Source organism: Charadrius vociferus, unplaced genomic scaffold (genome assembly GCF_000708025.1).
Source record: "Charadrius vociferus isolate BGI_N301 unplaced genomic scaffold, ASM70802v2 scaffold654, whole genome shotgun sequence".
Classification (NCBI taxonomy): Eukaryota; Metazoa; Chordata; class Aves; order Charadriiformes; family Charadriidae; genus Charadrius; species Charadrius vociferus.
The window spans coordinates 67,006-93,646 of NW_009648048.1; the positions used below are offsets into that span (position 1 = coordinate 67,006).

Consider the following 26,641-nt stretch of genomic DNA (forward strand, 5'->3'; position numbering starts at 1 on the left):
AAATCTTTTAAAAACTCTACAATATGTTGTCTTTGTAAGTTGACTGGGAACCATCGGCACTGGCTTAGGATGGTTCTAAATTATGTTCAAGTCTGAACAGACAGTACTCTGGCCTGGCTTCCAACAAAGAATAAGCTTAGCCAAGGAAAAAGGTGTGTAATTGTACCAGTGCTTCCTTGTTTTTATTTCAGGGATAAAGAACATGACAATAAGAAATAGCAAACAAGAATATGCTGCTGTGAAAAATACACCTGAATGTCTAAGAAGATATTATAACATACCTTGTTTTGCATTACCTTCTATTTTAAAAATGGAAAAAAATGGGGACATATTCTTGTTTCCCCCAGAACCCAAGCTGGCTTTCAGTCCAGTGTCTTAATTATAAATCACTTGTAAATCCCTTCAAATATTGGTTAAATCATCAAAGAAAATAATATGTAATATAGGAAAAATAAATAGGTAAGGTGACATCTACTGTCAGCTAAACCAACATAAGTGATTTCAGCTAGATAACATGTCCAGGGGAAGTAGTAAGAGGTAACATTACAGCAAAACCCAGCAAGCTTTGACACTCCAAAAAAAGATTTTTCAAGCTTGTGTGCTTGTATTTTTTTCCAACTCTATCTGTTGATTTACTAAAAGATATCAACTGTTCAATAAATCCTACCCCACTTTGGGGTAGGATTTAGAGATGATGACCCATCATGGTATCAACAATCCTATGTCTTGAAACTGTACCTATGCTTCTTCCAGAGACAAGTTGGCTTAGAAGTTGTTGTTGGCTTCAAATTGACTATTAAATTTCATACAAAAATAAATCAAATAGCGAGGAAGGAATGGCAAGGACTGAATTTCAACTTTAATACTAGACCTTGGACTTAATCTATTGATAGAAATAAGATTCCAACAATTGCACATCTTGTGTATGTATGTGAAGGTTTATTAGAGATGGCCCAGCAGAGCAGAGCTTTTGTTCCTCTGCAGGGACCCCCTTACAAGCAGAATGGCTGTTCACAAGTTACACCATCAAATCTTTTGTGCCACTTATACATCACCAATCAGAGAAGAACCATCTACTGCTGCATCCTTTCAGTGTCTCTTAATACTAAGAAAAGCTGCCCCTCAAAAGCTGAAAGAGCTATACCGCTACCTAAGTTTGGAGGAGACTACTAGAAGGTCGGCCAAATCTCGACTCTGCTTGTTCTCTGAATGGAATAATACTATTAAAATGCACTGTACGAAGATTTATGCTGACCATTTATATTTAAGCACTTCATAAACTGTCTAATAATTACCTTGACATACGGCTGCAAAGGAGCGGTATGGCCAGCATAAACTATGTACAAAGTGGATTTTAATCACTTCAAAGGAAATAAGTGGTTGGGGATTTTAATTCTATTGATTATGTAGCAGACAGACACTCACATTTCATCCACCTTCTAAAAAACACACATCAGGAAGCAAGCAGTTACTTACAACTGCATAACTGAATTGCTCTTAATTTTGTTTTGTCTAAAATTGCAGAAAAGCCACTGCACTATATCAGACATGGAACTGTTGTGCTTGGTCTTCCCAGCAACCGTAAGCTCTAGCGCCACTGGTTATCCTCAGCACCAGCTCCCAAAAGTCTGAAAATATTGATAGAGTAACTTTGACTCAATAACTTATGAAAAAGTAAATCCTTTGTGTTCACGTGTGGGTAAAAACAGCTGAAAAGTTAAGAGAAAGTTTCAGTGAATAGCACAAATTGTAAGAAATTTGAAACACAACTTTAGCCAACTTATTTATTTTATTAAGATATGCTGGATAAGAACCTGAGCAGAACTCTTTTTAATACTGCCGAGCTTAAGCTCCAGTTATGGTCACAGACAGCCAAAGCATATACCTACAGTGAAGGAAAATGTGAAAACTCGGGCAGTTTTACTGCACATAATGGTGACCCTTGCCCACAAACACGCATTCCTGGTACAGCCACTGTAACTGCAGATCTTATTTTGCAGTCTTTGTTCTGATCCAACTCCACCATGTGTAAAAATTTTCTCCAAATAATAGTAGGTCTAATTGTCTGGGATGATACCTGGTCATGTTAGGAGAGGATAGCTGAGAAATTATGGCATACAGAAGAGAGAGTATTAGCAGAAAGCTTACATTGCTAGGGAGAAAACAGACTTCCACTTGAAAAATATGTTTATCGTTGTGTTACTGGATGTTTTTATAGGTGGCTTAACTTCTCAATCATATTTATGAATGTGAGCTAGGCTTTCTGTGTGCTTGTAGAAACCCCTCCTGGTTTATGACAAAGATTTTGCACATTATTTCCTTAGATTTTTTTTATCATTTGCCTGGGGGAGACAGATACATGTCTTCAGGGCAAAATGATCAGCTGGTAGCAGGGGATGCTTTACTTATAATCAAATGCACACAATGCTTCGTGTGTCAAGAGCTGGGCAATAAACTTTCTCCCGTGCAGACTAAAACCTGACAGAAAATATAGCTCGATAGATATTTCCAGTATCCACAGCCAGTTTCCCCAATGTCTTCCCCAATCAATATACACACCAGGTTTCTCTGCACCTTGATTATGTTCACACTCCACCTCTCACAAGCAATCAGACTGTAAGGTGCCCAGAGCCAAGACTCTGGCTTCTCAGTCTCTATCAAAGTTTTTGTTCATAAAACTTTTTTTTTATACTTATACAGAAATAGCCAAAAATGATACTGCACATGTGGACACACAGAAACTATTCTCTTTCCCCAAACTGTGCTGCTTCCATCCATCTGAAAAGCTTTGTGCTTATACACGGAGAATACTCACTGACAGTGTGAGACATTCTGCTCGAGTTTATATGCTGGGACTGAATATTTAAAACCAAAGATTAGATGCCCAACAAGTATACAGAAAACGGAGAAGTCTTAAGAACTAATTAAATGAAATTTCTTTCTAAAAAATTGCCAATGTTAGTGCAAAGCTTAGTGCTGTGGTCCACGCATGAATACATATATAATCAGACTTGCTCGTCTCCAAAACCCCTTGCAGTAAAACATGCTGCACATCAACACACCTCACTTAATTCAGGCTAAGACACTGAGAAGAGAATCCCTAAAACCAACCAGGTGTTGTCAAGCTGGATCACAGCACAGGCAATCTGTCTCCCAGTGTCAGCATTTATTATGTCAATATACCATACGTGGTTTCTACGAAATGCCAGAGATTAATTATAACCTGTGCAGCAAACAGAATGTGTACAATAACTAGTTCTTAAAATATATCCTGCAGATTACATACAATGTTGTGATAGTCTTAAGTGTACCGCAGCACCTCAAGAAGATTGCCATGTGTATTTATTCCCATTGCCATGTTTGCACTTACCTCCTTTAATTTGGACATGCCAAGTGTTATTCTTGGAAGTCATAATATCAACAGAATTATCACAGAATTGAAATTAAACACACACATACAACATACACGCGTATAAGTTGATATTTACATAACATCTGATGTATATAATGTTGCAAAGTCAGGGGAAAGTTTCTTCAGTATACGGCATGTTAAAGCAAATTGTCCAGGAGAGGAGTGCAATGGGAGTTTGAACTTTGAAGCAGGCATCAAAGGCAAAAAGACACGGCTGCACTATTGTGTCTGTGTTGTACAAAAAGATGGGGAAAAGGAAGATGGTGAACGTGTGCTGTAGAGAATCCGTAGCTAATATTCGCATATTTAAATGTCCTTGGCTCTTGCATCGGAGCCCTCTCACTGGGGAGGAGCCCACCCCAACAGCCGCAAACGGGGCTCACAGAGCTAGGCAGATAGAAGCTGTTGACTTTCATCACCGCCTCATTTTTTAATGCTGAGAATTGTAATCAACCATTGATCCTTACCTTGGTTATATACACGGGACTCGCTTTATTCTCAGTATGTGATAAACTGGCCTTTCAATAAGCGGACAGCCATACAATGGTTGGTTCTCTTGTGAGACTCGTCACGCTGGTGGGCTGCTCTGCTTACGCATGCCAAGGTGTACTGCAAACCTCCCAAGCGCTGGGACACAGGCTGCAAGGTCCAGCCGGGTGACAAGGGGTGTCTGGCGGGGCGGGGTGCCTCCAAAGCCAGCAGCAGCCTCAGGCTGAGAACGGTCACACGCACTCAGGACACTGACCCCCCTGCCCGGCCACGTGGCACCACCAGAAGTATATCAAAAGTCACTCCACCATATAGCAGCACTAAGTGCTCCCAGTAAAACCTATCCTATTTAAAACCACACCTATCTTTCTCCCCATCTCCCTTCTGCACTTGGGGGCCAGAATGCTGCTAATCAATTAAGCAAAGAATCATATAATTTGCTGTTATGTTGCAACATAAAGCTCTAACCTGAAGTTCTTTCAAGACTAAAAAACTCCATTTAATCTCAGGAGTTATTAATTACCATAGGTAAATTACCATGGGTTATTAATTACCATAGGTAAAACAAATCTAACACATGCTTTACAGCATTAACATTCGAGCCTCAAACTAAATACAATGATTGATAGAAAATGCATGTTTACATTTAGAAGAGTATTTGTTTTCCTCTTTGATGTAGCCCAAATACATCCCTACTAGAACTGTAACAATTCTTATTTTATAAACACTATTTTAATAGGGTTTTACAAGCAGAAACAGGGAATATTCTTGCCATTCAGAAAAAGTGTTTGTGTCAGTGACTTTCTGTTTTATACACAGATCAGTGTTCAGAACAGTAACAAAACCTAGATAAATAAAGAATGGGACAGACAAATGTTTCCAGCTGTAAGATAAAGCAGCACAAAGCCCTGAACTGGGTGAATAAATTAATTTCTTCTAGAAACAGCAAAACAGAAATAGTGCGGGCCTGGCAACATGAAATAGGTTTGTTATTTCTTAGTGTGTTCTGTTCACCATTGCTATCAGCTCCTTTGTGGGAAGACAAAGTGTCTTTCAATTTTCAGAGCTACTTATCCTCACAAAAGCCTTTCCTTATTCATGGGTGGAAAAAAAAATCCTTCTAAATTCAGTCCTGTGCTAAAGAAAAGGGGAGGAGACAAAGATCTTATTCACTCCTTAATAAAACCTTACTGACTCAGACCGGCTTAGAAATTAGTTTTCTTCTGGTCCTGTTCTAGGACTTCTGATAGTTAATTTATTTTAGAATAGCATTTATTTTAAGAGCATCTCACTTTTTGACATGCACAAGGGACTTCTCTTCCTGTTGAGGTAGTACTGAATGATTATGAAGGCAAATTTTATTTTTCTCAGCACTTTGTAAGCATGACAATGCCCGTAATAATATGCTTTAACTTTTGGTCAGCCCTGAAGTGGTCAGGCAGTTGGACTAGATGATTGTGGTAGGTCCCTTCCAACTGGAACTATTGTATTGTATTGTGTTGTCTTGTATTGTATTGTATTATATTATATTGCTCAGCAGATTCTGCACAGTTCAAGTTTGCCTCCCTCTATATGCAGCTGTTTACCACAATACCTCTTCAATATCTAGTACTTTTTGGCTTTTCTGAAATGAACTTAGTGTTCCAGATAAGGACACAACATTATTTTTTATTGCAGCGATGTGATGTTTGTTGTCTCTGGAGAAGAGCTTCCGAGAAACCTGTTTGGTAGGACTGAACTTTGCAGGGCTCTACTTTAGCAAGGCATGTCAGGAGACAGCAAACAGCACAAGCAGAAAATGAATGTACTCCTTCAGATGGGCTCTGGAGATCTACTCCAAAGGATATGTGCTAATGCTTTCTTAAAGTATTGCACCACCGATATTCACTGCAGTGGTTCCAGCACCAAAGGAGAAGGCTGCCCTTTCCTACAGAGCTCACTGGGTCTCATCTCTTCATTACACTTTAAACAGTAACCTGATGCCAGGCTGTGGGGAGAAAAATGGACTCAAAATTAAACGCTCAAAGCAAAAATACAGCTTCTTGAACACTCCAAGCCAAATTAATTTCTGGTTTAAATCAATAGAATTACCTCAAGAATAAATTAAATCTGAGTAACAAAGTTAGAATCATTAAAGCTGCTGTGACTAGAGGATTTACCTAAGAAATAAACATTTTTTATTACACCTTTTTTTTATTTTGAAGAGTGCCGGGAGTTCATATTTACGGTGTGCTTGAAGATGCTGCAATACTTGTCTGGCTATTTACTAGCTTATAGCAAGCATCTAAATCTACAGTGAAAATATACTTTTGGCATAACTCCATGAAACAGATGGTCAGTGACTCCAGATAAACACCTTCCAGATACAAGTCCACACTGAGATAGCAAAAATATCTCCTCGCTTTTTTAGCAGTTTTATGTCAGAATTGGGTATTAAGTTGTGGAATTTAAATAAAGCAATTTAAATGAGCCTTAAAATTAAAATAAATTTTCTGATTAAAAAAAATATTTTGGTGTCTGATGTATCTTTATTCATTTAAACTTTCTTAACTCAGGAAAATGTGATTAGCAATATTTCTCTAATACATGCTTTAGCAGTGTGAGTTATTTTAATCTGCTAATCTATCAAACACCCGAACATTTTATTTTGTGTGATTCTGTTTTTAACTCTGACGTGAGGCAATTAAGGAAAAGCCAAGGAACCGATTAAAGTAGTGGATCTATATTAAATCTGCAATTAACAAGTTCAAGGGGTTTATTATTTTAATTGCAGAGATATCCAGAGAGACTTATCGTACCAGGAACTGCACAGACATGTAGGAAGACATGATCCTGACTCCGAAGAATTGTCAAGTATGTTAAAAAAATCAAACAGGCCTTGTTGAATGTATGTGGCTACTATTGCTTATTTGGATGGTCAGGGAGTGATGGCAGAAACTACTGCCATTAAAATCACTGGGCTTGGTTATGAAAGTGGGTATTACTCAAGGTAAATGCAGCAGGACCAGGTTCTGCTGACAGGAGGACCACACCAGAGCTGGCTTTTTCAACACAGAAATGGCAAAGAGGATCCTAATGTAAATTTTTATCTTTGGCTTTTGCCTTTTTTATAATTCTTCTGCGACTTGGAATAAAATGCTTTTTCCTAAGCTTACCCCTATTTGGCCAGTCCAGCTGGGGCGGTGTCGGAGGCTGAGGAACAGCTCTCAGGTTTTTTTGGCCGTGTTGGCGAGGTCAGAGCTGTTAGCAAACTAGTCATCAGTCAGAGGTCATGACTGATCCCAACCCATGTCTACAGAGTCAAGAAGTTCTTTGAGGGCTGACTGCTCCTTAATGGAAAGCTGTTCAAGAGCAGTATTTTTGCAAACAGCGGAGTATGCTGAGTTAACAATGTTTTTGCCCTTGTATTTAAGTCATATTCTATTGAATCAAGGGCAAGGGACCTCTTTAGGACAAAACCCTGCCTTTTAACATTCATCCTAGCCAAGGCTGAAATAGTCAACTTTTACTATTTACAAACAAATAAAATCCAAGGCAAGTAATAAACAGTTCTTGGAATTGTATCTAAGACTGGCTCATTTGAAGGACATTATCTAAAATTATATTTCTACAAATGCTAACAATTGCAGAAGTGGACCACTAATCTTTTTTCAAAGTGCACAATTAAGTAAGTTTACATAGAGCATATGTGCAGGTATGGATATAGGTACTAAGACTACAACACTTAAAAGCACAATCAACATTTGGCTAATTGGGCTTATTACTCCCACAGATACACAATTTACTGGTCACAGTAATAAACACCATCTGCTCTTTGCTAACTGGCAGCAACCTACCAACTTTTTTCTAACTTGAAGAGTTTGGAACGTAAAAGGAAGATCTAAGGGAGTTGTAATACAGTGGGATTTCCAAGCACATCATCTTACTCCTACTGAGCTGAATATGATTTCGTATTAGGTGAAAGCTTTCTCTTTGCCAGATGCTATATTTGCAAAGTTAAGTTCTAAGTCAACAAGAACCAGGATAAGTTAGGGTTGAATACTCAACCATGAAACGAATGAATCTTTCCTACGTATGTTAGTCATACTGGACTATTAAAAATGTAGCATAAAACTCAAATTTCTTTTCAGTCAAGGAAATTAGAACAACAGTTAATTTGGAACCAGTGTGTAAATGAACTGATTTAACATACATGCATATAGTGTCTAATTTTGTAGACAGCATTGTATTAAATCAAAAATGGTTTATGTTAATCTAATTAAAAACTCTGTTAGTCAACTTGATTTTGCCTTTCATTATTAAAGTAATTATACTTACAGCAGCATTTATGTATCAATTTACATATACCGAGCACTATGCAAACATTAATTTTATTCTCAAGTCACGTTCATAATCAAAGCAAAGCATTACTTTAAATTGATTGACATATGCAAACTCACATAGCTCTATGGAAATTAAACCAGCATGTGAAAGCACTCAAAAACATGTTACAAAATTCTGGTTCTTCTCCCTCCCCCCATATATTTTCTATACTGTTTTTTTGTTGTTTTTCTTTATTACTAAGGACACATGCAAGAAAATACAATCTTTCTTCCTTAGAGCTCATTACCTTCTACTTTTTCTATGCTTAGCAAGAAAATCCAAGTATCTTTCAAGATTTTTTAATGAGGACTTGGCTGATCTGAAGTGGTAATGCAACAAAATATTTCAAGAGGAGCAAAGCATTCCAAAACAACATGGACACGGTGAAAACAGTTAAGTAATCCTGTGTTAATTCAAAGAGCTGAACTGGTGCTGAATTGTGTTCGCAAGGTGTTCAGGTAGGACATCTGTCCAATTCATACTTAAATTTCAACTGTGTTTCAAGTGAAAATTGTACAAATTTAAGACAATAGATATTGTCCTCTACTTGTCTCTTCAGTCAAATGTGGCAGGACAGAATACAAACTCAGGTAGTGCAGAATAAACACTTTTGGATATATTGCCACTGTTCATGAGCTTATTCTCAAAAGCCATATACTGCAGCACTCCATTCCAAGAGCAGATTGCATACTAACCAAATAGACTTTTTTCCTCAGGTTTTTTGCTCACTGTGATGATCTTATGTAAGGAAAATAACCAGCGTTAACTCGGTATCTGGCACAGATGGCTTTCTGTTGGTTTACATGGCAAACATACCGGGTGCTCAAAGACCCTCTTCATTCACCAGACTGAAACTGCCCGGGTTTGCTCTGCAGCAAGCAAACCAGAGAGGCAGCAGAGCCTCCTCCTCCACAGTACACGGGGCTAATTGCAATAGGAGTAGCCAATGCAGCAGATCCCCGACTTTACATTTCATTTAACACTGCTGATTGTAAAAACAAGCTTAACATATATAGAGAGTAATCACGTTGTAATTTGATATAAGTGTAACAGATTTGCTAACTGTGAAGAATCAATCACTGTGTTAAATATGCATACAAGAAAAGTGATTTTTTTTTCCATTATCAGTATTTGTCAATGTTTATAATTTGCCAGGTTGATAGCCTAAAGTACTCACTAATTGCAAATTAAAATACCTACTCAGTCTCATCACAAAACTAGAAACTATAGTTTTATACCATTTGAGTGTCAAAAGCATCTACAAACCTGAGACTGCTTTGCTGATGGCATCCCTTTGAAAGCAACATAATTGTGCTTCAGACTTAGTTAATGTAAACCAGGAAAAAGTACTTTCAGGGCAACACCTTGAAAGAGCAAGCCATACTGTATATGACAAATGAGCCGGGAAGCATGAGCTGGAGGGCTCAAGTGGCTTTGAATAACACAGGCTGCAATATCTAACAGAATCCAGGAAGGAATTCTTGCCATTGCAGTACAGCAACTGTGAACAAAACTGTGGCTAGCATGCTCCTATCTGATAAAATATTAAATGATTTGCTAATTTTTTTTGCTTGCACCTTTTTTCTTATCCCCACCCCCCCGGCTAAGATCTGATTCTCACTTAAAAGAATATTATAGAAGTAATATTGAATTCTCCTCTAACACAAGATTAAGAAATGCCTCAGGTATATTTAATATCTATCTAGTTTATCTAATATTTATTCCATTATAATTACCCAGCTACTGCACATCTACAGCCTTCAAGAGGATGAATGTATTTGCAAAATAGGTATTAAAGATACCAATCAATGCACCAAAAAAAGGGCAGTGAATATTTTCCATTCACACTGTCAAGCCAGTATGTCCCAAGCTCCAACTGTTTGAGGGAGCCCGGAGTTCTCTCCTGGAAGGATTCAAGTGACACAGTTAGCCATACCAAAATAATTACCTTGGTATGTAGGTAGACATTTCAACCTTTGAAACTCATTTCCACAGCGGCATCTGACCCAGTTGGGTGGCGGGTGTCTATGTCTGCAGAATTTCCATTCAATGCTGTTGTCTGCCTTGAGCCTCAGTCACTCAGTGGAGACTGCTGTAAATCTCCAGCTTAGCTACCTCATTCATTTCACTAACGGCATGAACTTTGGTATCTCACACAAATTGATGAAATTCATAAATTCCAGGTCTGGAACTAGGTGTTCAATGCCTAGATCCTGCATAGACAGAAAAGCAATAGCTAGTCCTCTTGGGAACCTGCACCTCACAGTACTCTTATGTTCCTCTAGGAAATCACTGCATTGAAGTTCCTTCATGAAGTTATAATTGATGAAGTGTTTTGATTTCCAACCCTCAAGTAAGATCCCTTATATTTGTCTCTCTGCAAATACTGTAGCCACTAAAATGAACTAAAGAAAACCACAACTGCCGCGACAAAAAAATAAAAATTTTTTTAAAAAAACGTGAAACAATAAGCAAAATTAACTTTCAGCAGAAACCGGGGAAAAATGTAAGTGTAAGTCTATGTGGAAAATTATATTCTGTGGAAATCTCCAAAGTTCTTAGAGGTTCTTAATTTAATAAACACTATATCTGTCTTAAATTATTTAGATCACAGCAAAGTAGAGGAAACAAACCGATACTTTTTTAAAGGTAAAAACTAAGGATTTGTTCCACACATGTAAGTTTCTGGGAATGTTTTCCCAATGCAAATTTATTTACAAAATAATCCTATTCCCCTTAAAATTGAACACATCTGTAAATAATATTGCACCAAAATAAGAACAGATCATGCACTTCAACCTGCCACAACAATGAAATCAGTAGGCACCTACTGATTGATGTAATCTTTCCCCTTTAAGATGCTATACAATGACATTAACAACTTATCAAATGTACCATCCACAAACCCACAATTAAAACTGTATGTTTTCATCATTAGATTTAGACTAAAAACTGCATTATAAAAAGCTTATTTAATTGAAAAGCCACCACATAACTTTAAGTGTAATTTAAAGCATCTAAATTCATAGATATTTGCCTCACGTGACAACTTTCATCTTTGCCAGGTCTTTTCTTATGACACATAGCATCCTCTTTTTTTTATAGTCACATCAGCAATTGGATATTTCTGAACATATTTTAACAGTAGCATTTCCAGACTAGGGTTTGTCAAATGCTTGTACATGTACTGTACAGACATTACGTGTTGTTTGGTTATTCTTAGGCTTTTCCATCCCACAATTAGAATAATAGAAAGCAGCTTTTTTGTTAATCTTTAGCAAACAAAACAAATGAACTCCAGGCGTGCTAGCAAACAGAGATGCCCAAATCCTAGAACAGCTTTCAGCTGGTGAGTTCCTGTTTCACAGCAGTAAAGCCTGGTAAGCCTCGAACTTTACTTAAGAAATACCAGAGAATATTTATCACATGGAAGCTTCTGATTTAGTTCATTCACACAGAAAAAGTACTATGAGAAGAAAAATGAAATGACAGGAAAAATGACTGTGAAAAGTAACAGTTATAAATTAGGAAAAGGATTGTTCTACGAAAATCCCTTTTACAAATCATGGACGTATGGGGGAAAAAAAAAGAAAAAAAAAAACCCACCAAACTGAAATACGCTATCATGGATGTCAGTCTGGTCCGTCTGCCGACTACAGAGGGAAAAAGGACAAGTTGTACAGGGAAATCGCTAGCCCCAGCCAATTTAGTTCTTTCACGTTCTCGAGACAGGCCAGGTGGAACGCATGAAGTGAAAACATGCCATGTCCCAGCTACCATGACATGGACAGAGACCTGTACTGGTGGCTCTGAAGAGAATGTGCATCCTGTGGACCTCACAGCAAGTCTGTGCAGACTCCAAAGACATAATAGCTTCAGCAACTTGCAGTCCTTATATAAAACAAAAAATGTCTGTACAATAGGAAAAGACCTTATTTAAAGTATAGAGGATCCAGCTGTGCATATGCCTAAAAATCAAAGAGATTACACGTGAAGGATATGAAATAATATTTAACTCCATTAAATATTAAGAACAAGTAAAAGATCTTTTAAAAATCTGAAGTTGTATTCAAATAAGGGAAACAAAAATTACCATAAACTACCAGCCTAAAAAAAACAAAACAAAACAAAACTGACAGAGAGCTGCTAGGTCTAACAGCTGTTCAGGTTATAAAAGGAGTATTCAAGAAAGATGAGGTCAGAACACAAAAATAAAATGTTTTTTCTCCATCTGGGTTCAAAATGGAGGAAACTGTGACAGGTGGTTGAGAGGAAGGTAGTGCAAGAAAAATTTTCTTAGAATTTCCAATTAAATTACTGAAAATCAGGATAAACAATAAAATTAGTGAATAGGAAAATAAATACATTGGACAGGTGAAGAGCTGACATGGCTATTTTAAAGGGAAATAATTTCTCAGCAATCTATCGGTGTTCTCCAAAGGACAAACACGGAACAGAAACTAAGCTGATACCATAAACCTGATTTCCAAAAGACACTCATTATTACAAGGTCCATTATCAAAGGCTCTTGGTGAAACCAGACTGACATGGGATTAGAAGGAAGGCTCTCTCATGGATTTAAAAAAAAAATATGTTTAAATGATTGGTAAAATTTGGAGTAAATGGTCACAGTGGGAGGAAGTCATTAGTTGAGTCCTGCAGGGATCCAGTGGGAGACCCAAGCTGGAAAAAGCAGTGAATGGTGAGAAGAGAAACTTTACTGAGGATGCTAAGGTAAGTCAGGGCTCTAAAGGCAGGACTGGATATAAAAAAAATACGTTATGATACTTGGTGATAAAATGACATCTGAAATTCAGTGTAAATAAACTTAAAACACATTGAAAAAACATCCTGTCTTTATATATAAAATGTTGTGCTGATTCTAACTCCACGGAAATTATATCATGAAAAATAACAGATAGCTCAGTGCACAGTAGCAGTGAAAAAAGCAAATTGTATGTGCTATGTTAGAAATTATTAGAGAAGGAATAAAGAAAAAAGCAGAGAATAACATTATGCTACTTTATAAATCAATAATACCACGCCATCTTGAAGACTATTAACAGTTATGGCCTCTGGATTTCAGAAAGGCTGTAGCAGGACTGGGCAATTTGGGAAAAAAAAAAAAATGGTTCTCTACAGTGACTAAATAGGAATTACTAAGTGAGTCCTGAACTATGATTCTTTATTTTGGAAAACTGCTGAGAACTACAACATATCCCTAAAATCATGAGAAGTATGAAGGTGGTCAATTAGACATGATCTCCAGAGACTCCCCCAGGACAGAAACTGGGGGACAGCAGAAGATTCTAGCAAGCAGCCATCTCAAAACTAGCAAAAGAAAACTTTCTGCACAGACTTCCTCCAAATTTGAGTTTTAAAACCAATTGACAAATTCACCAGAAGAAACTACCCTGAGGTCAGGACATCCTTGTTGGAAGTTGGGATAATGTTTTGGAGATGTATCTCTGTACAGTTTGACTGTACTCACACTCATTTTTAGGCCTCCGCTGTTGGTTAGTGCTGGAAGAGCTAAACCACAGCAGAGTAATGTTCTTGTTATAAAGCACTGAAGTCATGGCACACAGCAACTGGATTATAATGTTATTTGCAAGTATTTGCAAGAGTTTGCAATAGTCAGTGATAAACTGTGAGTCACGTTGAAGCAAGTATTACCCCCTTTCTACTTAAAGCATTTCCTATTTTCATCAGGTGTATGGTCACCAAAATGTCACCATGCAAAAATAATTAGAAACAAAAAAAGCAAACCCATTTTTGTTCATATTATATTTTACTGAAAAAGTAATTATGTTTTTATATATCATTTTATTTTGAGATGTGATACAATATTCTCCTTTCATACTTTAGGCATATATACGGAATTATTTTATTTTAGTCCAAACATAATTGTCTTAAACAGATATAGTAAAAAATAAATATTTACAGTATGCTTTGATCTAAATATTATCATAGAACCATAGAATGGTTTAGGTTGGAAGGGACCTTAAAGATTACCGCGTTCCAACCCCCCTGCCATGGGCAGGGACACCTCCCACCAGACCAGGTTGCTCAAAGCCCCATCCAGCCTGGCCTTGAACACCTCCAGGGATGGGGCACCCACAGCTTCTCTGTTCTCTGGGCAACCTGTTCCAGTGTCTCACCACCCTCACAGTAAGGAATTTCTTCCTGATATCTATTCTAAATCTACCCTCTTCCAGTTTGAAGCCATTACCCCTCATCCTATTACTACATGCCCTTGCAAAAAGTCCCTCTCCAGTCTTCTCATAGGTTCCCTTCAGATACTGGAAAGCTGCTATAAGGTCTCTCCAGAGTCTTCTCTAATAACCTAATCTCTAAAGATACGATTTTTGACAGTCCTCTGGAGTTGTATCTACATGATCTTCTTGAGCTGCAAAGACAGCAATTTACAATAGTGATGGCAATTAAATAAACTATTTTCTTCATTTAAATAAATTATCATCCCTAAAAAATGAATTACATCTATCTGTGGTGGCACGTTTCCTTCCGCTGTTCAGTAGGAGCTGTCAATGTGCATTTTTTATTTCATGCAGATAGAATATGATGAATAAATGAATTCCTTGTGTTTCTTCAGATGCAACATATATAACTAGGCTGAAGATCTAACCTTACTTCCCTATGTGTTCAGGAATGACTATATTTTTATGAATAACAAAGGGATGTAATGTAACTAATATGGATGTAAACCTGTCACATCGCTCAACGCTCAGATTCTTATACAGCTCTTACACCCATATTGGTCTACTTCAGATGGAAAGAACAAGGAGAGTGCAGAATGGGATTCTCCTTTTGTTTTCTTAATCATTTACTAAAGATACAATGATTAATTGGTTTGATGTATACTTTACAAGAATTAATCTAAAAAACCCTTATTCATCTCTTGTAAATATGATTTTCAAAGATAGCAGTTTATAGTCTTGCTATGTAGACAAGGAATTAATAACTGTAACAAAATAAATATATTTGTGAAAAAGCCTTTTCAAGCAGTAACATTAATTTAAATTCCTTATTTTTACTTTGTCATTGCAAAGCATCAAATTTATTTATGATATAACAGAATTCACCAAGACAGAGTAAAGAAGTGAAAATGTGTTTGATATTGGATGTAGACATTAAGGTTTATCTGTAAAATATATATTTTTAATATTTATTTTATCTTTACAAGGCTTTGAGGCAATTATAAACCATAGGCGTGAGGTAGCTGGCAAACTCCTTAATAATTATTTTTGAAAGGTAGTTGCAATATGATGAAGAACTGGTTATTACTAACATAAAAGCAATCAAACTTGTTTATATAAAATTATAGGATATGGAGAAGATGAGCAGTGAGTCAAAAAGAAAGTGACTCAGAGATGTTTACAGCACGGGATTTATGCAATTCTTAAGGAAACATGACAAAAATATAATTTCACTATCACAATTACTCTTAATTTGCACAATCTGAGTCTACTGTACACTGTGGAGAAAAATATATGTCATTAAAGAAAATTAATGAAACATTCAATGTGCTCAGTTTCTCCTTATTTTCATGTAAATGGTTTTAAAGTGCTCTGATGTAAACTGCTAAATGACAGCTTTCAGAGCTAATCAATATTTTTTGTTTTATACTAAAAGGAATTTTTAAAATGCCATTGTCAGTAGACCTGTACGTATACAAGTAAGTCTGTGTATCCTAAATGAACTCCATCAAAAATCTTTTACTGGAATCCCTCATTTCTTTATAAGCAGAGCGCATTCCCCATTGCCCTGAAAGCTAGAGGTAATCAATGTGCCAGTGTCTCCAAGCAAAATTTAGTACAGCATGTCTGAAAACAAATATTGTAAATCAAGTGCTAAGCAGAAACAATAATATATTAGGAGCTATAAATATCTTCCCATTCTATACAAAATGGTTCTTTATATCGAAGTTTTCCCTGTACTGGAAAATGCAAGCCAGACAAAAAATGTACCAGTTAAAAACATATTGGGCACGTTTCCCCTTTTAAGCAGTTTCTTTCTTAGCTCTTTGTCTTAGCCTGTATCATTAGCAATTCTAACACGTTTAGCTAAATACTATGAATACTTACTTGGTTAAAATGACTGTATACAGCTAATCAGATTGGTTTCCTTTTAGTTGCAACTGCAATTTCAATCCCATTATCCCATTAAAAATAAACCGCACTATATATTAAAATTACTAAAATTATTAAAATAGAACACTATTTAGGACACACTTTGGAATAAAGACTCTCTTCTAGCCTTGCCGAACAAATGATTTCTCTTTAATTTCATTAATTCTATTTTGGCGCAAACCAAACTAGCTCATATAGATGTATACAAGGAAGCTAAAAATTGCCAAACGTTAGTGGGCTATATTACACTGGGGACCAGTGTCCCAAAGGAAGTTGTGTAAGAACAGTAAACTGGAGATTTTCAACTTTAAACTGACTGAAATATACATTATACAGTATATCATATGCAACACAGGACGGTTTTCTATGTTTCAAAGATTCGTGTTGAGTTCCAGCTCATTTCATTCAAAACAACTGCAATGTAATGACCGTATTGTGATTGGATTACGTGTCTGCGCAGATTTGCAAAACCCGTATTCACGTTTCTCCACACTGAAGCAAGCAGGCAGAGCACCCCTCTCGGTTCCACAGTCCAGCGGCTCTTGCTTCTGCCTTGGCTAGACTTCTGAAATTATTAAACCTCTGAGCAGACGAGGATGCACAGGCTGCATATATGCATGTACACAGCACCTGGAGACAAACTCAGCACTGTAATTGAGCATCGGTACTGCCAACATCGTTACAACTGTCTGGGCAAGGCTGCGGACCAGTCAACGAGCCCTCTCCCACGCAATCTCCAAGCAGCCCTTGCGAATTAACTGGGCCAGGGATGATTTCCAAGATGCATATTTTATGAAGTCATCTTGCTACAGAGGATAGGAGAGTTAATGCTATGGACATGGGTGGATCATAACAGCTGGCCACAGAGCCTGACAGGCATTGGCACTGCTGAATTTGCTAGTGTAGATGCAGCCACATGCACGGTGGCTACAGTCGAAATCCAAGAGCAAAATATTTATTGTCTCTGCTGTACTAAAGTTTCATCTTGATTAGATTAATGTTGTAAGACTCTTAAAACCCTCTGAAATGTTTGCATTAAAATAGAATTTCCTATATACAAGACCATTCAGTGTTTAAAGCATTACACATAAATATTAATCACTTAAATTTCTTTCCCTGTAAGGCTGAGACAAGACTATCGATTACTGTTATACCCTTATGAGAGAGAAGGCATGAACTCACTCCTTATCCTAAAGCTCTTTTTAAAAAAAACATAAGACAGGAAGCATAACATTCCAGATAAATGTAATTAAAGTGTTTTGAAAGAAGAACAAAGTATGACTTTCCCCTTTCTCCCCAGCTAAGTCAACCACCATGTTACCGTGGGCTGTAGCAGCAGACTGAAAAAACAATTTGGAGTGCATCACCAAACCTACGGAGTTTTGTCAAACCACATTTTGCAACACCTTGGTAATAAAATACACTATCTCATTAAAAACAGGCACGACATGAAATGAAAAGCATGCAACTCAGTACAAAACACAAATAGAGGCAAAGACCAAGAATTCTGTGGATCAAGTGAATGTTAGTTCACATATTTTGAAAAAAAAAAAAAAGAAAAAAAAAAAAGAAGTAATATTTCAGAGTGTTTGAACGATGCATCATAGAAACATATTTAACCTATTACAAATATTTGAATGAACCTATTAGAAATACTTAGATGATTCAGGAAAGCTGTGGGTAAGATGATTATATTTTGTCTTCCTGGATGTGCTGGGTAGAGGGGCTCAAGATGCTGATGAAGAGGCTTAGAAACCACAGAACGGGAGGTGAAATTTCTTCTTGTGGACTACACCCAGGTCAACAGTTAAGGAAGAAGATAACTGGAAGAGACGGACCATCCCATGCCAATAGTGAGGTTTTTGCTACAGATTTTCTGTAGTACAAATCACTTAGGCAAGGAACAGAGCTTTACTTCCGTCTAAACTTCCAAGGGAACCCAGAGAAATTTTGGCAGCATCAGAATACCTGTGGGAAGTGTCACAACTATGGAGGTTATGGTTTCTGCTGCTAGAAACCTGCAATACAGATAAATGGGAAGGCTGAAAGCAACAGGGAAAGGATACAAAGAGAAGACTCTTCGGAATAGCAGCTGCAAAATACAATGATAGCAGGTGGAAAGCTTAACCCATCACCCGTAAAGATACAATAGCTATTTAGTCCACCCCTGGTCTCATCCAAGTGACGCCAGCCTTCATGGCAGACAGTGCTGCTCAGCTATCCACCCGCGCCAGCCACTTTGGGGACACCTCACAACGCAGGATCATGTGCTGCAATCACATCTTCTTTATATTTAAAATAGCAAAGAAAATCCCGTATAAAGAAATACTAGATGCCCCTGTGGAAGACGGTGCTAGTTAAAAGATTGAGGCTTTGTTTATAAAGTGGTATTGAAATATGTATTTACAACAAATTACAAAGTGGAGTATTTAAACTGCATTTAGCTCTTGTTTGGAGACATTTACTTGAAATAGATGTGGTCTTAATTTGAATTAATTTCTGAACGTAACAAATATAGAACTAATTAGGACAACAAAATTCATTGCACCTATTTTTCCTAAGTCTTCTGTCCTTTTTTTTTTCTTTTTCTTTTTTTTACACAGGACACTGAACCCTTTCTGACACTGAAATTAAAGCTGTCACATCTCTATTGAGAAGAGTTGATTAATTTGCAGTACTGATAAATTAACAATGTTATTTTGCAGACAAAATATCACCTTTCCACCACAGCTAAATGTGGAATTTTTCAGCCAGATGGTATAGGTTTTGGAAAGTTATGCTGTGTAACAGAAAATATTTAGAAAAAAATTAATTACAGCAATCACTGCTGCATCAACTTTAGTGTTAGTCAGATTCTTTAACATTTATTTCATATTCACTGTATTAACCTCTCCCCAATTCAGAAGCATCAAATAATTTGTTTAAATAACAAATACTTCTTGCTTCAGTGAAACAACATAATTATTGAGACAAAGACACTTCAACATAAGGCAAATGGACTGTGAAGATATCGAACAACATTAATGTAATATTTAGGAAGAAAAAAATATTTTCAGTAAACAGCCTTAATAAGGAAGCATAGAGACTTACAGCTATGATACCTTAGGCTTAAAAAATACATCACCTCTATTTCAAACAGCAGATATCCTACTAAGAACCTGATTACCTGTATTGCACTTCTTAAAGAGCATGATTTTAATTACCAAGCAAATTATTATCAACACTTACTTTCTTTTGTGATAGTCTCATGAGATTTAGAGGAAAAAATGTTAAACTGGAAGTAGGAAGAGATGTCCCCACATGGAAATAGAAACAATACCTACCAATAAGCCATTCAGAAGGCTTAACATAAAAATGTTTTGAAAATCAAAATATCTACACAGTTTTTTTGCTTGTTGCTCATTAACTGCCTTCTATGACACTTTAGGGGATTTAGGTTTTGTTTCAATTGTGTTTCTACCTTTCTTTCTACCTTTTTTCTCCAAAAGAAGTTAAAAGTGGAACAACTCTAAATGAGTAATTTCTGCTGTATGAGAAATCCTGATTTTTTCTTTTTCCTTCTGGTCAAAGTGGAAAAAATAGTGAAACTTAATTGTTAAAGTATAAAGTAGGTTTATAACTGACTCTTCAGGGATTTTAAATATTTTCATTATTTCAGAAATTATTTGAAATTTGACTTTTTTGTTTCAGGTTTATATTTTATTTCACATTACTGTCTGATTTCAATAATATACATTAAATATTTGATGTGTTCATTAACATACCTTCTTCTCTTCCAAGAAAGATATGTTTCAACCAGTATTCATCAGAAGCTGTCACAACTTAAATATTAAAAAAGATTATTTCAACCACAGTTTTGTTTCATGTTCTCAGACAGTAGCAATCCACTGCCATGAATGGTTTAATATGTTTAAAATGTAATTATAAAATAAATTAGAAACAGATTTCTTATTTTTTAAAAAAAGTAATCTAAGTAGTCTCCAAAACAAAATTACTTTTTAGCAGTTATCGAATGCACCATTAGCAAGTTTGCTGATGATACAAAACTGGGAGGTGCGGTTGACTGTCTTGAGGGACAGGAGGCCTTGTAGAGGGATCTAGATAGATTGGAGCATTGGGCTATGATTAATGGGATGAAATTTAACAAGTCGAAATGCCAGATTCTGCACATAGGATGGATAATGCCAGGCACAGGTATAAACTGGGAGAGGAGTGGCTGGAGAGCAGCCCTGCAGAAAGGGATCTGGGGGTGCTGGTCGACAGCAGGCTCAATATGAGTCAGCAGTGTACCCTGGCAGCCAAGAGGGCAAACTGCATCCTGGGGTGCGTCAGACACAGTATAACCAACCGGTCAAGAGAGGTGATCCTCCTGCTGTTTTCAGCTTTGATGTGGCCTCACCTTGAGGCCTCACCTGTGTGCAGTTCTGGGCCCCACAATTTAAGAAGGCTGTGAAGGTCCCTGAATGTGTCCAGAGGAGGGCAACAAAGCTGGTGAAAGGCTTGGAAAGAATGTTCTATGAGGAACAGCTAAGGACCTTGGGTTTGTCTAGTTTGGAGAAAAGGAGGCTGAGGGGTGATTGATCTCTACAGCTTCCTGAGGAAGGGATGTGGAGAGGGCAGTGCTGAGCTCTTCTCCCTGGTATCCAGTGATAGGACGTGTAGGAATGGTTAAAAGCTGAGCCAAGGGTGGTCTAGACTGGACATTAGGAAGCATATCCTTACCAAGACTGTGGTCAAACACTGCAACAGGTTTCCTAGAGAGGCGGTCGATGCCTCAAGCCTGTCAGTGTTTTAAGAGGTGTTTGGACAATGCCCTTAACAACGTGCTTTAGCTTTTGGCCAGCCCTGAAGTGGTCAGGCAGTTGGACTAGATGATCATTGTAGGTCTCATCCAACTGAAATATTCTATTCTATTCTATTCTATTCTATTCTATTCTATTCTATTCTATTCTATTCACATATTGTTGTAAAATCTCTCACTTACATAGGCTCAACAACTTTTCATCTTAACAGCACCAATGTGATGGTGTTTTATGCTTTGTAGTCAGAGCTTAGGTAACAGTCTACTCAATATAAAGAAATAACTACATTTTTAGCTTTAGAATTTTTTTCTCATTCAAGTCATGGGATGATTCTTATGAGTCAGATCTCATTTGCATAGTTATAATTTTATTTTAAGCTTGGTATTTCAGAGAAAGTTGTTCCACAAAGCTGATGAATAACTTCATATTTCTGTTGCTGTTGTTCCCTGTTTCCCTGCAGTCTGCACTGTAACAGCCTCAGTTCCTAACTGTGGCCCTCATTACAGAAAGAACTTGCACGTGTTCTCTGAATGAGGTCTCCATCCCATCTCCACTGTCCACAGAATTTGCAAGAGTTTAGTTGTCTGGCCCCTTTAAGATGCAGCTGAAATTAGTAAATACAAAAAAAATAATAATATTAAATTGTGTTAGCATACAAGTTGAAAGCTAATGACTGTAGACAGGTTTTCTTCCCTTAAAGACCTGGCTGGGAAAAAATAACATCAAACCCTCCCAGTTCTACTCTCCCCTCTTTGCAATCACAGTTTTGTTGTTATTACAAAAGGATGGCTTTTTTTTTTTTTTTTAATTTTGACTTTCATCTTTCATTTCCATATCTTCTAACCTAGGTGGGTTCTGCGAGAATAACATTTGGCTTTGATTTCCAAGTTTGGTACACCCTGCACAAATCTCTAGTCCTCAACAAATTCTTGTATCTCAAAACTTTTTCTGACAATTGGCTTCACTGAAAGCATGGCAAAAGAAACTGGCTCTGGAGGAAAGCGTCAAGGGCAGCTTACAGGGAAAATTGCCAATGTGGACATTTCTCAACCTTTTGCTATTCTTTGACTTCTGAGCCTTTGCAGATCCAAGTGTCTGCCCATCATTGCACAGTTTCAGTCAACCTGGAACAACCTTGATACAACTTCAAGAGGAAAAAAGTGGTCTCACTGAAACAGCTGGTTTTTGAGAAGAAAATATTTTTTTTTTCTGAATAAAAAGCTGTTTGAGAGAAAGGTAGCAACCAGTTTTAGCAATGCGTGTTAAGAGAAATCAGTGCTCTTTCAGATGATTGCTCAGAAGTACTAAGCCATTTCTGTAAGATCATTTCCTCTGCACAGTTTCAAGTAAAGAATTGGAGAATGAAACGAAGACTAAAATGTAGGGCAGAGAAAGGGTCACTAGTACCTGGAATAACTCAGATAGTTAAATGACAGAAGACAACTAACATCACAGTGTATGTATCAACTTATTTTTGTAATTAAAAAAATCAAAACAAAATTATCTCTCTTCCAGCAATGTGTTTAATGCGCTCAAACTCAGCAAAGGTAAGAGATGCTGCAGAAGCTTGATGCCTCTAAGCATCAGGTCCTTCCTTTGAAAACTGTCTTGCCATTCAGTAATGCTACCCTTCTTTGCATCAAGCAGTATCTTCAATAACTTTTTGAGTATTCTTGAAAAGCTAGTTAAACAAATAGCAGACAACATAAAGGCAAATAATTTGTGAAGGAATTCCTTTCCTGTAATGCCAATGATTATGTTAATACATAATTACATTCAACTACTCATGGTCATTGAAATGAATTCATGTTAAGCAAAGATCTTCCATAGGAGATCATGAAAACAAGAGGACTTCTGTAATAATAAATTTTTAAAAGAACAGTAGCTGTTTATGAGCTCTTCTTGCCAACATTTTGTCTTCTCATTCAGCCCAACACTACACTTAAACCTGCACTATCTCTGAAGGCCAGCCAGTTGCTACTAATCAGTCCTGGGGTGATACCATTAAATGGTGTTTCAGATTTACACACCACAATCTGGTTCATTCTACACCTTCTCTCCACTACCTCAGTGACCTCTGGAGAATTGTCACTGGTGAAATCCATCATACGTTACAAAGCCACTGCAGGGGTAGGAAAATACTGAGCAGTAACCTTTGCCTATCCTCCAACTAGTCCTCAGCAATGAGAGTCCTGGCAGAACGAGAGTATGGATGTACTGTTGTAGAGTATTTGCTGTCCTCCAGCACAGCAGTGCTATCTGCTACATTTTGTACAATTAGAAAATCAAGTGGCTCCAATACTAAATCATGTCACAACTGCATTGCTACAGTCATCACAGAGAAGGCTAATGGCAAGCTGCTGATGAGCACTTGCCACTCCGTACTTCAGAGGCTTGATGCCTCATTCAGGCTGGGCTCACTGGGGCAAGGCATGCGCCTAGAGGGCTCTTCCATAGCCTGGAAGACTTCAACACCGCATATTAACTTCTGTGTGTTCTTTCACTTCTTTTTCATTTGCTGTTCAAGAACAACAGTATCACTAACAAAAAGAACCAGTGATTATCAGAGTACAACACGGAAACTGCACAGAAAGCAAACAATTCAATCAATAGGTTCCTAGTCTAATATACTATTATGAATGGACTCACAACAGAAAGAAAATTACTTACAATTCTCTGCTGTAAAGAAGAGTATATGCACACATATACACACATAGAGGCAATAACTATAGAAATTAACTCAATTTTCAAATGCGCTGCTTTAAATATGTGACCTAAAAATAAGTTTGCAATGATACATAAATATTGGAAAAACTATATATCAGTGCTGGATTTTCATATAACGAAAGTTATTAGAAATAATTTCATGAACAGTTTGAGAACATTAATTTCCTTTGTTTACACTGAAGAAGCAGTTTCATTTTTATGTAAGCTGAAGCTAGAAGACAATGCTTTGCCACAGAAGGCATTTAATCTGATAAAAACTAATCAGTTTTATGGAATTTGCACAGAACACAAACCCTAGAAATCTTTCAATATTTGTTGAATTGAAATCTAATAGAATTTAAATTTCAGTGAAACATTGTCCTGTTTGGGAGAGTGAAAGTTGGCCAGGTCAAAAACAAGTAGGGGAACATTTGACTCAAGTGCCTGGCAATATCCTCTAGAATTTATTCATTTAACAGACTAGTTCTGGCCTAAGGGCCAACGCCTACTATTGTGGTTTAAACGAGTCCTTAAGTTATTCCAGTCTCCACTGGCTCAGGGTGATGAAGGAACAAATTCAGGATGAAGAAGTTGAAGTTCAATATTTTAAAAATTTCTTGCTTAAATTAGGCAGTTCTAAATTTTTCTCCAGCAACAATAAATATCATATGCAACAGAACCTCATGCCAATGTGATCAATACTTTTCTCCTCATATCCAACGGGTGTCACCTTCAGAAAAGACACTGATGTAAACCTAGTAAAAAATGGAAGAGATACCAGGTACTTTTAAGTGAGACTCTGCAAATTATACCAAAGAAGTTCAGCATCATCTTCTCGTGCTGAAATATGCACACATCCCAAGATCCTTCATTCAAAAAGAACTGAACAGATGACAGTAAAAATTAGGAGAAACCATTAAACTTTTAGAAATCAAAGAATACCAGTGCTTTGTTTAATATGGGTTTAGTAGCTCTTTGCCTATTTCATCAAGAAACACCCAGGCAAACTTCATGACTCTATTTTCAAGCCATGTTCACAAAGAGATAAATTTAAGGTCTGAAGTACTGCACAACCTAAGTCTGTTAATATCAGCTCAAAATACATGTGGCACAGTATCCATTAAAAACCCATTTTGCAGATTTTGATCAGTGACTGTCTATTATCATGCCTATTATGAACTTCTCTTAGCTTTTCTTTACATCTAAAAATATCTCATCATCCCTTCTTGTGACCGACCTATGTACTAATCTTAATATGTGGTTAATGGATCTCATGTTTCATGAAACAAAGCTTGATTAAAAAATAAGACACTTCCAAAAAAAAAAAAAAAACAACAGGAAATCATGAGAACTAATAACTCCACACACAGAAGACTTTTATCAAAAAATATACAGTGGATATTTACTGTTTGACAGACATGTTTTTAACATATAACTAATTAAGTACTCCACAATTGCAAAATTATAGAATAAAACAAAGCAGCTAGCACCTCTTCAGGCAATAGCGATGGCAAGGTTTTGAGAGAAAAATTTGCGTGTGCGCTGTTATTTTTTATTAATTTATAGTAAACAACAAAAGGAAAGAATGCAGTCAGGCAGGTTTTCATTTCAATGGTTTTTAACAAAAGTTTGCTTTTTCCATTATAAACTGTTTTGTTTTATTTTTTTTCCCATGTACAGTAAAAAAGAGTTGTCTCTGCTAATCAAGAAATATGGGTGATGGATAGTCACCCAAAAATAGCCCTAGAAACATTCACCAGCTGTGCAAAAACCCTCACAGTAATAACTGGAACAATCTCTGTACAAAATAACCATTCTGTGAAAACCTTCTCAAAATGATTTGCCGACTGCCATGCAGATGGAAATAGTTCTGCTCTGATTCATGAATGATTGTATGGTAATGTCTCAGTCACTATAAAGAGTACTTGTAAAATATTCACCTGCTATTTGAGGCTCTTCTATGACCGACCAGATAACTGTGTGCAGAGTGCCTCACAGTTCAGGCTGAATAAACAATAATCTAGAGTTCGTTAAATAAAATATACTGACAAGTGAATGACTGCTAAAAACATATATTGCTGCTAATTAAGTGCAATATATTTCAGTCATGTTTTTCTAACTAGACACCCTGTTTTTTTTTCTGTTCTATTTACTTTCCTTTTACTTACATAGCCTAGAAACATCTTATTCAGAGGCCTATCTAAGTAGCAAAGTTAGGATATATGATCAAAGGTGCCTGGGAGAAACTTTAAGTTACCACAGAGGAAATGAGGATTTGAAAACCAATCTCTGGAGATGCTAGAACAGCATGTGGGGGATAAAGCTGGTGAAGTGACTAGCTGGATATGAAGCTGGGTGATCACGAGTGAAAGATTGTTCCTTGTCACCAGTTACAAGAGAGTAGAAGAATTACTCCCCATTCATGACTTAGAGCTACCCCAATGCTTAGAAATCACACAGCAGCATTGAAGAAGAGGTAACGCAAGAAGCTATGAGAGCAGGGCACAATGTAGAAGCTCTGACCCTATCCATTTTTACTGGATAATGCAAAGAGAAAGAAATTATAAAGTAACTAGAATATCCTTTAAACAGGAACAACCAGTTTACACCCCATGCATTGAAGAAAACAGGATTCGGTAAAACAAAACTATTTTTAAGATCACATTAGGGAAAAATCTGTCAGTACAGACTAAGATATGCTGTCTTGGAATAAGGGCATG

At 36.9% G+C, this 26,641-nt stretch overlaps 1 protein-coding gene across 1 annotated transcript in view; it reads right to left on the bottom strand.

The window, feature by feature from the left end:
• The window catches only part of LOC104285283 (KH domain-containing, RNA-binding, signal transduction-associated protein 2), a gene marked incomplete at both ends in the record, with an annotated part of 112,670 nt that overhangs the window by 52,437 nt on the left and 33,592 nt on the right, over positions 1 to 26,641 (bottom strand). The gene's annotated exons all lie outside the window — the stretch shown is intronic.